The sequence below is a fragment of the Pan paniscus genome, chromosome 21 (assembly GCF_029289425.2).
Source record: "Pan paniscus chromosome 21, NHGRI_mPanPan1-v2.0_pri, whole genome shotgun sequence".
NCBI lineage: Eukaryota > Metazoa > Chordata > Mammalia > Primates > Hominidae > Pan > Pan paniscus.
Genome location: NC_073270.2, coordinates 22,920,355 through 22,934,275, shown reverse-complemented (window position 1 = coordinate 22,934,275; position 13,921 = coordinate 22,920,355).

The window sequence follows — 13,921 nt, the reverse complement described above, 5'->3', positions numbered from 1 at the left end:
GGAATTTTATAGCCTCATGTTCTATCACAATTCCAAAAAGATATCTGCATGAAAACAAGAGTTTTGGAATCTATTTAACAGAGCTACAGTCCTGATATATAGAAGAAATAATATTCAGGTGGCATCCTCTGTCTATCCATGGTGGCTCAATACCTGCCTTCAGCCTTCTAGGGACTTTTCCTTCCACTTCCCACATAAACTCTTCCTTCAGCCAGGCCAGCTGCCCTCACTGTCACAGCGTCCAGTGTTCAACACTTCCTATCTCTATGCCTTGGCCTATCATGCCCTCTAGGCTGAATGCTGCCTCAACTCCCTCTCTGGTTACTTGCTCCCAGGACTCTCTTACTCCTCTGCATCTTCACTGTTCAGTTTCCCTCTCTCTGACTTTTCCCTTGTTTTTATGTGTTCATAATGCTCTGCCCTGTGCTGTGCACTTGGACTGGCACAGGAAGTAACCCTCATGGAATCCGTGCAGGCTACCAGCTATACAGGTTTGGCCCCAAAACCAGTCAAATTTGTACATAACCGGTTATTTACATTTCAATTCTCGAATTTTACCAAGGCAAATTGCTGAAATAAAAGTAATATCTGTTTACAATGACTTTAAAAAGGATTTTTTTTCTTTCAAGTCTTTGCCAGATTAGAAACACACAACCTATGTTTCAGAAAACTGAGGAACTACAGGTGTGGAAAGAGCCCGGCACTGCTTGCCACTTTCTTAGACTGAGAAGTAAGGTGGGCTCTTCCTGCAGAGGGTAGAGAAATGGGGTGAAGAAAAGGAAGGGCAACAAGATTGAGTCCACCCATTCTATCCATCTATCCCTCCACCCTTCTATCCATCTGTATTAGTTCATTTTCACACTGCTGATAAAGACATACCCAAAACTGGGAACAAAAAGAGCTTTAACTGGACTTAAACAGTTCCACAGGGCTGGGGAGGCCTCAGAATCATAGCAGGAGGCAAAAGGCACTTCTTACATGGCAGCGGCAAGGAAAAATGAGGAAGAAACAAAAGTGGAAACCCCTGATAAATCCATAAGATCTCGTGAGACGTATTCACTGTCACAAGAATAGCAAGGAAAAGACTGGCCCCATGATTCAATTACCTCCCCCTGGGTCCCTCCCACAACATGTGGGAATTCCAGGAGAAACAATTCAAGTTGAGATTTGTGTGGGGACACAGCCAAACCATATCACCATCCATCTGTCCATTCATCCATCTATCTAATCATACATTCATCTATCCATCCATCCATCCATCCATCTATCCATCCATTCATCCACCATTCATTCATCTGTCATCCATCTACCTATCCATCCACTTACCCATTCATCCATTCATTCATCTATCCATCCACCTTTCCCTTCATTCATCAATCTATAGATCCATCCATTCATATATTTATCTATGTCTATCTACATATTATGTTATAAAATTATATTATTATATACTGTAAAATTATAGTAATATAATATACTATTATTAGGATGTAGATTCAATGGTTATAACAAAAAAAAAACCCTACCAATGGTGACTTAAACAAGATAAGATTTCTTTCTTGCTTGCTTAAATACACAGGTTTAGGCAATTCTGAACTGATGTGGTGGCTCAACAGCATCAAGGACTCAACTTCCTTAGTTCTCGCTTTGCTGTCCTCAATGAACAGATTGCACCTCCTGGTCTCATGTGGCTGCTTCAGCACCCACTGCCATGTGCAGAGCACAAGGGACAGAAGGAAAGATATGAGCATGACTGAGAGGTGATATCCACCATCGCCATTCACATACCTCTGACTATAAGTTTAGTATGTGGCCACCACCACTTTAAAGGTTCCTTTGGAGAAGGGACCACACTCAGTATACACTCGGATAGACTATTACTAAAGGAAGAAGGATGAAAGGGATATTGGACACCTGTATCTCTGCTATACTGGCTATCCTGACTTAATAATGTGGAAATTCCTAAATTATAAAAGATATTTATATATATACAAAATTATTTTCCACAGAAAGCACTAACGTGTATGGGCTGTTTGCCATCGTGTGCCATCTGTCACTCCAGCTTCCCATTGCCATCGTTATCTTGACTGGGCCTTACCACAGCACTCCATTTCTGGGTGGAGATTAAGTTCATAGACTGTCAAACTTTCCTTTATGTTTTTAAACTTATTTTATAGAGTGGGATTTAGTACAAATGTCATGCAATTTTATTATAAAATAATTCAAAAATGCAAATAAGCAAACAGAAGGAGAGGAAAGAGAGAGAGCAAAAAAAGAAGAAGGGAAAGAAAGAAAAACATTTTGTGGTTCTATCCCACAGAGACCATGACTTGTAATTATTTGGTGTACATCACTTTATTTATTATTTTTCTACCAAAATAAAATTACAAAGTATATATGACCTTGGAACTTAGTCACCCCCTACTTAACACATACACTTAACAGTACAGTATAGATTTGGTTCTATTTGAATACAACATTTATGCAAGAAATTTGCTAATACCTATTACAATATACCATTGTAAAGATGTTTTTAAATTAATCTAACTATTGTTGAAGATGAAAGTTTTACCACTGAAAACAATAAACAATAAGCTCTGCAGAAATACAGAGCAAAAGCAATGAAAAAACTATGTTATCAGCATTTATGCTTTGAAATCTTAGATTCTTTTGGCAGTCTGTAAGCAAAAAGAGGACAACAGAACTGGAATAAGTGTTTTATCAGCAAGATCATATTTACAAAACTATTTTATGAGCACAGGGTAAATGGAGAGCTTCATTCCTTTCAAGAGAAAGAATTCTCGAATACATTCCATTACCAATATACATCCCTATGTGAAGATGATCAAAAATATGTGCATTGAAAAAAAGAAAAAGAGGAAAAAAGATTGTAAGATGTCCCAAACAGAACAGATTGCTCTATTGTAGCTGATGTTTTCCTCTTTCCCTATAATCAAGCATCAAAGGCCCTAACAGACAATGGCTAAATTGTCCCAGATGGCGGCACACACATATGGGAAAAGAAGACCAGTGCATGACTGTGCTGATGGGGTTAGGATGCATTTCCTAAATGTCCATCCAGGAGGACAAGGCAGGCCTGGCCAGACCAAGGCTACAGACACATCGAAAGAATTGGAAACCTGACAGTGCACCAACCGAGCAAGCCTATTTGGGTGCCAGTCATACAAGCAGCATGCATAGGTTGCCTCTTGTCTGTAACAGCATCTCGTACTCATTAGCCCACTGGAGCCTCGTGCTTCCAGGGCAAATGTGAAATAAATTAACCCGACAGGGTCCTGCTTTGCAAGAATTTATGTTGTCTTTTTTTTTTCATGGCCATATTGGGCCCCGAAAAGGGCCTCCTGCTCCAACCCTAGCCCCAGCTTGCATCCTGGCCAGGTAATCTAACATTTATGAAATGCCTCATTCTCCACATTTAGCTGGAGAGACAAATCCTTGAAGACATTAGGGATATGTTTTGCTTAAAAGCAAATTCTGATATATAAGATATAAGCATGGGGTAACTTTTTATTCTACAAAATAATTCTGAACTTTATAGAAGAATTTCTCAGACAATTTTGTTTCATGTGAGCTTTTTAAGTAAGAGACGATTTACAAAACCATTCATACTCAACTTTTTTTCTGAGAATTCATCTATTGTGTAAAGTTAAGTACAACCACATTGTTAGAGTCATCATAATTAGATTGGTTAGTTCATACAATAAAAGCCACTAGTAACATTGTGTCTTATGGTTGACAAAGCACTTTCATAACTATGATCTTTCATAACTATGATCTTTCATAACTATGACCTTTCATAACTATGACCCTACAACAACCTCCAGTGAGGTAGTAATTACTATTCTCTCTGACACACTAATGAAGAAAACTGAAGCTCAGAGAGGTTGAGTAACTTTTTAAGAATACACAGCTCGTGGATGATAGAAATGGGGCTGGAATCCATTTCTTCTGACTTAACCACACTTTCCTCTCATTTCAACTCTTGTGGTATAGAACCAGGATAACTGTATGTCCCAATTTTCCTGGTATCACCCATTTAAGCCTTTTTCCCAGAATAAATTTATTAAGAATGTCTTCTTTTATTCTCAAAATTGACCCTGTTTGTATGATAAATGACAAAACAGTGTTTTATGTTCCATATTTTTCAGGCTGTAAGATTTCTTGTGATGCCACACAGGGATGGGGAACAGGGGAAGAGGTGTAAAGACCAAGTAGGCTAAGAATCCCTAATTGCATTTCAACTGCAGTACTCATACCATTATCTGTTTTTATGTCTTTGTTCCGTTTTTAAACAAAACGGAAAACGGATACTACTCTTTTAAAAGGTTTAAAGCCTTTTATCTATAAAAATAGTTGCAGAAGTAAGACTATGGAATACACATCATTAGTACAATCTAACCACTAGACGTGGAAAATAATGGATTCTAATACCAACACTGAGAGACTTATACATTCAACAAAACCTAACAAAGCATAGGCTATCATATCATTTAAGACTGGTGGCTGCTATTAACTGAAAATCCAATTCACTGATTTAATTAAAAAGTAAAGAGAAAAAATAATGACAGTATTGACTCATAACTAAAAAGTCTGGGACTAGATCCAGATGCTCCAAGCTGTCATTAGAAGTTGGTTTCTCCATCTTTAACGTCTGCCTTACACTCTAATGGATCCATTCTCAAGATTTCTACTGCTCCCTGGGAGTGCAGGGTTTATATAGTGCCAGTAATCTCAGCAAAATGCTTTGTATCTGCCTGATGCGCCTTACTCTCTCCATTCAAAGCAATCAGGACAGCCAAGTGAAAGCAATGCTCAGATTGGTCCACAGGAATTGCCAATCACATTCTGTACCTAGAGGTGGGATCTGCCCAAAGTATGTGTCAGGAGAGTAGAGGAAGACAGATTACCCCAAGAATGAAAGAGGGGAAATCATTACAAACCATGTAGATACTAAAAGGGGGAAAATGTATGTTATACTATACTATCACATACTACAGATAACTCCAGGCTGGTAAACTAGATAACTTAGATAAAACAGGGTGATGCTGCATTTTGGAGTTGAAGATTCCATCCTTTCTTTTGCACCCATATCCTAGATTCTTGGGGTAATCTGTCTTCCTCTACTCTCCTTATAAGTGAGAACATGTGGTAGTATTTGGCTTTCTGTTTCTGAGTTATTTGATTTAAGATAATGGTCTCTAGTTCCACCCATGTTGCTGCAAAAGACATGATTTCACTCTTTTTTTATGGCTGAGTAGCATTCCATGGAATATAGTTATATACTACCACATGTTCTCACTTATAAATAGGGCCTTAAAAAGGTGTACACATGGACATAGAGTGTGGAATAACAAAGGCTGAATACTTGGAAGGGAGGAAGAGTAGGAAGAGGGTGAGGGATGAGAAATTACTTAAGGTGTACAAATGACATTGTTTGGGTGGTGGTTACATTAAAAGCTCAGGTTTTACCACTATGCAAAGTATCCATGTAACAAAACTGTGCTTGTACTCCCTAAATTTACACAAATAGAAAAAAGGAAAAAAGAACTCAAAAGGAGAAAAATAGTCTACTCTATTTACGTAGCTATTTCTGTTGATCTTCTTTTATTTTTGAAGTTCCAAGTTCCATTTCTTATCATTTCCCTTTTGTCTGAAGAATTTTTTTAAGCAATTCTTTTAGCACAGATCTGATGGCAATAAACTCTCTTAGTTTTCCCTCATTTGACTATATCTTTGTTAATCCTTCATTCCTGAAGGAATTTTTTGTTGAATATAAAATCCTGGTTTGATAATACTTTTCTTTCAGCATTTGAAAACTTGTGTCACTTCCTTCTGGTCTTCATGGTTTCTCAAATATCCCAGTACTTAATCATTTTCCCCTGGATGTTTTCCAGGTTTTTCTTTGTCTTTTATATTTAGAACTTTAATTACAATGTATCTGGGCATTGATTTATTTGGGTTTATTTTGCATTGGGTTTGCTTAGCTTCTTCAATCTTTACATTTTTCTCTTTACCAATGCGAAAAGTTTTCACTCATTGTTTCTTCAAATATTTTTCTACACCAGACTCTTTCTCCTGTCTTTTTTTACTCTGATGACATGAATATTAGACTTTTCATTATTGTCCCACAGCCCATGAGGCTCTCTTTTTTTTCTTCTCTAAAATTTTCTGTGTTGTTCAGATTAGATATTTTTTTTTTTGTCTATCTTCAATTTTACTGACTTTTGTCTTTCTTCTCCTTACTGCTATTAAGCCTTTTTATTGAGTTTAGGTCTTCTTATAGCTTCTATTTGTTTGCTGAGACTTTCTATTTTTCCCCTTATTTCAATAGTGTTCACAATTGCTTCTTGGGGCATTTTTATAGTAGCTGCTTTAAAACCTTTGTCAGTCAGTTCCAGCATCTGTGTGTTGTCATCTGTTGACTGTCTACCCTTGCAAGCACAGATTTTCCTCGTTCTTCATATGATGAGTAATTTTGAAGTGAATCTTAGACATTTTATTTCTTGTGTTACAAAACTCAGGATCTTGCTTTAATTCCATACAGAATGTTAGTATTTTTGTTTTAGTGGCAAATTGACCTGATAAAATTAGGCAACTGTTCCAATTCACCACCTGAGAGCTGTGGTTCTAATGTCAATTCACTTTTCAAAGCTTTTGCAGTGCAATTCAATGGAGAAATGATAGTTTTTCAACAAATGGAGCTGCAACAACTGTAATTTCACATACAACAAAATCTAGACACAAAGTTTACAACTTTCACAAAATTGATTCAAAATGGACCATAGACCTAAATATGAAATCCAAACTATAAAACTTTTAGAAGATAACACAGGAGAAAATATAGCTGAACTTGGGTTTGTAGATGAGCTTTTAGCTGCAACATCAAAAGCATAATCCATGAAAAACTGATGTTAAATTTCATTAAAATTTAAAACTTCTGCTCTGCTATTTAAAAATTAAAAAACAGGCCATAGACTTATAGAAAATACTTGCAAAACACTTATCCAATAAAGGAATTGTATTCAAAATATATAAGGAAATCTTAAAACTCAAAAAAAAGAAATGAAATGAACAACCAATTGAAAAATGGGTAAAAGATCTGAATAGGCAGCTCACCAAGGAAGATACATATGGCAAGTAAATATATGTAAAGAAGCTTAACATCATGACATTAAGGAATTAACAATGAGATCAACAATGAAATATCGCTACGCACTAATTAGAATGACAAAAAAATACAAAAAAACAACAATACCAAACGATAGTGATGATGTGGAGCAACAAGAACTTTCTCCTTCATTCCTGGTGGGAATGCAAAATTGCACAGCTACTTCGGAAGACAGTTTGGCAATTTCTTATAAAATTAGACTTATTCTTACCATACCATCCAGGAATTTCTTTCCTGTTTTGTAAAGTGAGTTGAAAACTTACATTCATAAAAATCTGCATATTCATGTTTATATCAGCTTTATTCATTATTGCCAAAAGCTGGGATCAAGCAAGATGTCTCTCAACTGAAGAATGAATAAACAAACAGTGCTAGATCCATATAATGGAACATTATTCAGGAATTAAAATCAATGAGCTATAAAGCCACAAAAAGAAAGAAAGAACCTTAAATGAATGTTGTTATGTAAAATAAGCCAAAAAGAAAAGACTATATATTATAAGATTCCAACTATGAAACATTCTGGAAAAGATAAAACTATAGAGACAGTAAAAAGATCAGTGATTGTCAGGACTTTGAGATTCAAGGAGGGATGAATAGTGCAGCAAGAGGGATTTTTAGAGCAGTGTAAGAATTCTGTATGGAACTGTAATGTTTGATATGTAGCATGCATTTATCAAAACCTGTAGAATGTACAACACAAAAAATGAATCCTAATGTATGTAAACCATGGCCCTTAGCTAATAATAATGTATCATCACTGGTTCATCAATTGTAACAAACGTCCCACACCAATACAAGATGATAATAATAATGGAAACCTTTGGGAGGCCACGGCGGGTGGATCACGAGGTCAGGAGATCGAGACCATCCTGGCTAACACAGTGAAACCCCGTCTCTACTAAAAATACAAAAACAATACTGGCTCAGTGGCGGGCGCCTGTAGTCCCAGCTACTTGGGAGGCTGAGGCAGGAGAATGGCATGAACCCAGGGGGCGGAGCTTGCAGTAAGCCGAGATAGCGCCACTGCACTCCATCTCAAAAAAATAAAAAATAAAAAAAATAATGGAAACCATGAGTGGGGGAAGCAGGGTCATATGGAAACTCAGTATTATCTACTCAATTTTCTGCAAACTTAAAACTGCTGTAACAAATAAAGTCTACTAATTAATTTTTTTAATCCAAAGAAACAAAAAGCCTTGGCAGTGTTCTTTACATCTATCACAGGCATGTGCCCCTAGCAGCTGGTCCAGGCCTGGGCAGTGATCTGTCTCCTGCTCTGCTCTCAGCATCCCCCACGCTTATTACATCAGACCCATGTCAACTGTGTGGACCACTCTCCTGGGCGCCTCTCTCTCCATAATCTCCCATGATTTTCCAGTTCCCTCAAGTACTGTTTTAGGTCTTCTAAAACACTGTTCTGACATGCAATTCTGTAACTATGCATCCAAGGCCAAGGGGTGGAAGGAACAGAGGAAAAAGTGGTAAATTCACCACTAATTTTGGCACTTTAAATTCTCGTTGTTTTTTGAGTCGCTTTTCAGAGTCCTCACAGCCACCCTGTGCCTTATGTTCAGGTTTTATAGCCACATCCAGTGAGAGAGATGAGTGAAATGTGCTCACTCCATTATACCTGGGACCAGGACTTCTCATTATTTATTTAGATACTCCAATGACCAGAGCCAAATGGACAAAATATGCTGTAAAATGAAGTGGTCTGCACACCTCAAAAATGCCAAGGTTAAGTTAGACAAAAAATACTGAGGAAGTGGCCAAAGTTAAAGCAGACTGAAGAGACAGAACATAACGATAAAGTATAACAACATGGCAAAATTTAAATACAGTCTGTGGATTGAATAACAGTGTTTTATCCATGTTAAATGTGCTGATTTGGTAACTATTATGGTTATGGAAAGGGATATCCTTGTTCTTTGAAAATATATACCAAAGAATTTACAGGGCAGAGTGCGTGATATCTTTAGCTCACTTTCAAATGGTTCAAAATTCACATAAACACACAAACATACACATATGCACGTGCACACACACTCACACACACACGTCCCTGCACATGCATGCAGGCCGAAGGGTGCAGAGGAGGGAGCACCAACAGGAGGATCAGGAGACCCAAGTTCTGGTCCCACTTCCCCTGTGAGCCTGCACCAGGGCCAGTCATCAACCTTATGGTGCCTCGTTTTCCTCTTGTAGAAGGTGGGATCGGAGAAGTGATCTCTAAAATTGCCTCAAACATGCCAAATGTGTGTATAGGAGAAGGATGGATTTCTGTCTCCATGGAGCTCTCATGAGTACTGAGGCTTATGTGGTAAAAGAAAGAGGTGGGGGGAGAGAGAGAGAAAGAGAGAAGAAAGAAAGAAAAAAAAGAAAGAGGGAAGGAAAGAAGGAAAGAAGGAAGGAAGGAAGGAAAGAAAGAAAGAAAGAGAGAAAGAAAGAAAGAGAGAGAGAAAGAAACGGAGAGAGAGAGAAAGAAAAGAAAGAAAGAAAGAAAGAGAAAGAAAGAGAAAGAAAGAAAGAGAGAGAAAGAAAGAAAGGAAAGAGAAAGAAAGGAAGGAAGGAAAGAAGAGAGAGAAAGGAAAGAAGGAAGGAAGGAAGGAGGGAAGGAAAGGAGGGAGGGAAGAGAAAAGAGGGGAGGGGAGGAGAAGAGAGGAGAGGAGAGGAGAGTTGAGTTGAGTTTAGGTTTTCTCTTGAAACGAGTCTCTCACTTTGCTCTGATAACAGAGTTCAGGAAAGCTGGAGGTGCCTGACCTCACCACATGGCCGCCTTTCAGCTCCAGCTCTGTCTTCTCTTCCTTCCATCTGCTGTGGGGGAGGGTTGGTGAAGTGCTGCTCGGTGTGGTTTTGAGTAGCTGAGTTGTTTTTCTTATTGTTTCAATGCTAAAGGCAGAAGTAAAGCTAAGGCTTCTGAAGTTCCAAAACCTAAGCATTGAAGCAACTAGATATTCTTTTAAATTCACTCATGGCCATTAACTTCGAAGTCTAAGAGATGGAAATTTAACAGTAGGACTATTACAGAAATACACTTATATTCTGGGAATTATCTTTTGACCTCATGAGAGGTAAATCAGCAGAACTTCGTCTATAAAGTAATGAGCCAGGACCGAGATGGAGAGACCACATGAATCCACTCCCTCTTGCCTCAGAGCTGTAGCTATGATGAGCCCTTTTACAACATGACACAGCTGAAAATTAAAAGGCTAAACAACTTTCTGTAATTTGAACCCAACTCAGTCTCACCCCAAACCTCTGATCTAAGGCTAAGGTATAAGTGACACAAAAGAAACAGCTGGGCTTCTATAGCTAGAATCACAATAGAAAAAAGCACCAAATAAGGTTACTTGATTAATCTCCCTCTTTCAAAGGGATCCTTCTTCCAGTGGGAGCAGCAGAGAAGGAAGGGTTTGAGTTAGACAAACATACATTCAAATTATGCATTGAGTCCTGGGCAAATCACTTAACTGCCCTGAGCCTCACTTTCCCTTTCTGTAAAATGGAATAATAATGGAATCTATCTTGTAGGGTTGGTTGCTGTACAATGCTATATAAGATTTAAAATACCTTGCACAGTGCCCAGCCCTTTGTAAATGCTTAATCTGTGGTGACCCTCCTGAGATCATGAGTGTCATCTTGCTTTACAACACAAGTTTAAGACTCTTCTGATTCTCATTCAAACACCGACAAAAAGCAAAGAAATACAGTCCACCAAGGAAACTTCCTGCTTCCAGAGTGAAATTTTAACTAAAGATTCCCTGGTGTTGGCGCAAGGTCATTCGTCAATATCTACCACAGCATCCCAACATGGCAGCCTCATGCAAATCGTGCAGCACTACCACCTAGAAATATAGCATGAGCCACACAGACATGTCAGATTTTCCAGAAGCCACATTAAATAAAGAAAAGAGATGAAACTAATTTATAATAAATGTAACCTAATATACCCAAATTATTAACTTTTCAACATGTAATCAACCCCCAAAATATTGGTGAGGTATTTCACATTTTTATAATCTTTTTTTATACTAAGTCTTAGAAATACGGTAAGTCTTTTACACTTAAAGCACATCTCAATTAGGATGAAGTTTCATCAGAAATATTGATTGGTATTTAGGTTTCATAAAATTTACATTTGAAAAAGTAGATTTATGTGCTGAACTTGTTCTAAATATACTTAGAAGTTTTCCAATGACTAAATTGAGTATTGGTTCTTAAATTCCAATTAAAAAAATTAAAATTAAATAACTTGCAAATTCAGCTCCTCAGTCACACTAACAACAGTGTTAGTCGGGCAGTGCAGTCTTCAACATGGAGACTCTAGGGGACCTCAAAACGTTGTACATGGATTCTGTTGATCTTCCTCTGGAGTGAGTCTTTAAGGGTCCAAATAAGAGACACAGTTAAATATCGCTTTTATTTCTGAATGATCAACAGATAAACCCATATTGAAAATGTATCTAACCAAAGACGAACTCTCCAAACATTCATTTATTCAATCTATCAATTACTTATTAATTTATAATTTATTATTGTAAGGTTCACTGAGAGCCACTTTGTGCCACCGCAGAGGGGACACCCGAGGCGTGTCTTTCAGAAGAAGTAGGTGCCAGCCCAACAGTGGGGCAGAAGTAGGAGCTGACACAGGGCATCCTTCAAGCTGACTGTGATGAGCCTTTGGTCATGACTCTGGGGTGTCATCATTTCATAAGGAAACCACCACCTAGAAACATCTAGGAGGAAAGGCCCCATCCTAAAAGTATTCACATTCCTCACCTGACCCTGTCCTAGGTCACCAGCACACAGCACCTGACCAGCATTCGACCCTCCAACTGACCCCAATGGCTCCAGACACATGTGGAAGGCTGGCCAGGCACTGCTGATGAGAATCTGGTGAACTTCCTCAGGGTGAAGTAGAGCAGGTTCACAAGCCTGTTCCATGAGCTACACACACATACACACACACACACACACACTCCACTCAGTGAGTTATTATAAAAGAGGAGCACATGGCAGGGGAGCCAAGATGGCCGAATAGGAACAGCTCCGGTCTACAGCTCACAGCGTGAGCGACGCAGAAGACGGGTGATTTCTGCATTTCCATCTCAGGTACGGGGTTCATCTCACTAGGGAGTGCCAGACAGTGGGCGCAGGACAGTGGGTGCAGCACACCGTGCGCGAGCCAAAGCAGGGCGAGACACTGCCTCACTTGGGAAGTACAAAGGGTCAGAGAGTTCCCTTCCTTGTCAAAGAAAGGGGTGACAGACGGCACCTGGAAAATCAGATCACTCCCACCCCAATACTGCGCTTTTCTGACGGGCTTAAAAAACGGCACACTGTGAGATTATTTCTCCCATATGGCTCAGAGGGTCCTACCCCCACGGAGTCTCGCTGATTGCTAGCACAGCAGTCTGAGATCAAACTGCAAGGCGGCAGCAAGGCTCAGGGAGGGGCGCCTGCCATTGCCCAGGCTTCCTTAGGTAAACAAAGCAGCCAGGAAGCTTGAACTGGGTGGAGCCCACCACAGCTCAAGGAGGCCTGCCTGCCTCTGTAGGCTCCACCTCTGGGGACAGGGCACAGACAAGCAAAAAGACAGCAGTAACCTCTGCAGACTTAAGTGTCCCTGTCTGACAGCTTTGAAGAGAGCAGTGGATCTCCCAGCACGCAGCTGGAGATCTGAGAACGGGCAGACTGCCTCCTCAAGTGGGTCCCTGACCCCTAACCCCCGAGCAGCCTAACTGGGAGGCACCTCGCAGTAGGGGCAGACTGACACCTCACACGGCCAGGTACTCCCCTAAGACAAAACTTCCAGAGGAACGATCAGACAGCAGCATTCGCGGATCACGAAAATCCACTGTTCTGCAGCCACTGCTGCTGGTACCCAGGCAAACAGGGTCTGGAGTGGACCTCTAGCAAACTCCAACAGACCTGCAGCTGAGGGTACTGTCTGGTAGAAGGAAAACTAACAAACAGAAAGGACATCCACACCAAAAACCCATCTATACATCACCATCATCAAAGACCAAAAGTAGATAAAACCACAAAGATGGGGAAAAAACAGAGCAGAAAAACTGGAAACTCTAAAAAGCAGAGTGCCTCTCCTCCTCCAAAGGAACACAGCTCCTCACCAGCAATGGAACAAAGCTCCACGGAGAATGACTTTGATGAGGTGAGAGAAGAAGGCTTCAGACGATCGAACTACTCTGAGCTACAGGAGGAAATTCAAACCAAAGGCAAAGAAGTTGAAAACTTTGAAAAAAATTTAGACAAATGTATAACTAGAATAACCAATACAGAGAAGTGCTTAAAGGAGCTGATGGAGCTGAAAGCCAAGGCTCAAGAACTACGTGAAGAATGCAGAAGCCTCAGGAGCTGATGCGATCAACTGGAAGAAAGGGTATCAGTGATGGAAGATGAAATGAATGAAATGAAGTGAGAAGGGAAGTTTAGAGAAAAAAGAATAAAAAGAAATGAACAAAGCCTCCAAGAAATATGGGACTATGTGAAAAGACCAAATCTACATCTGATTGGTGTACCTGAAAGTGATGGGGAGAATGGAACCGAGTTGGAAAACACTCTGCAGGATATTTTCCAGGAGAACTTCCCCAATCTAGCAAGGCAGGGCAACATTCAGATTCAGGAAATACAGAGAATGCCACAAAGATACTCCTCGAGAAGAGCAACTCCAAGACACATAATTGTCAGATTCACCAAAGTTGTAATGAA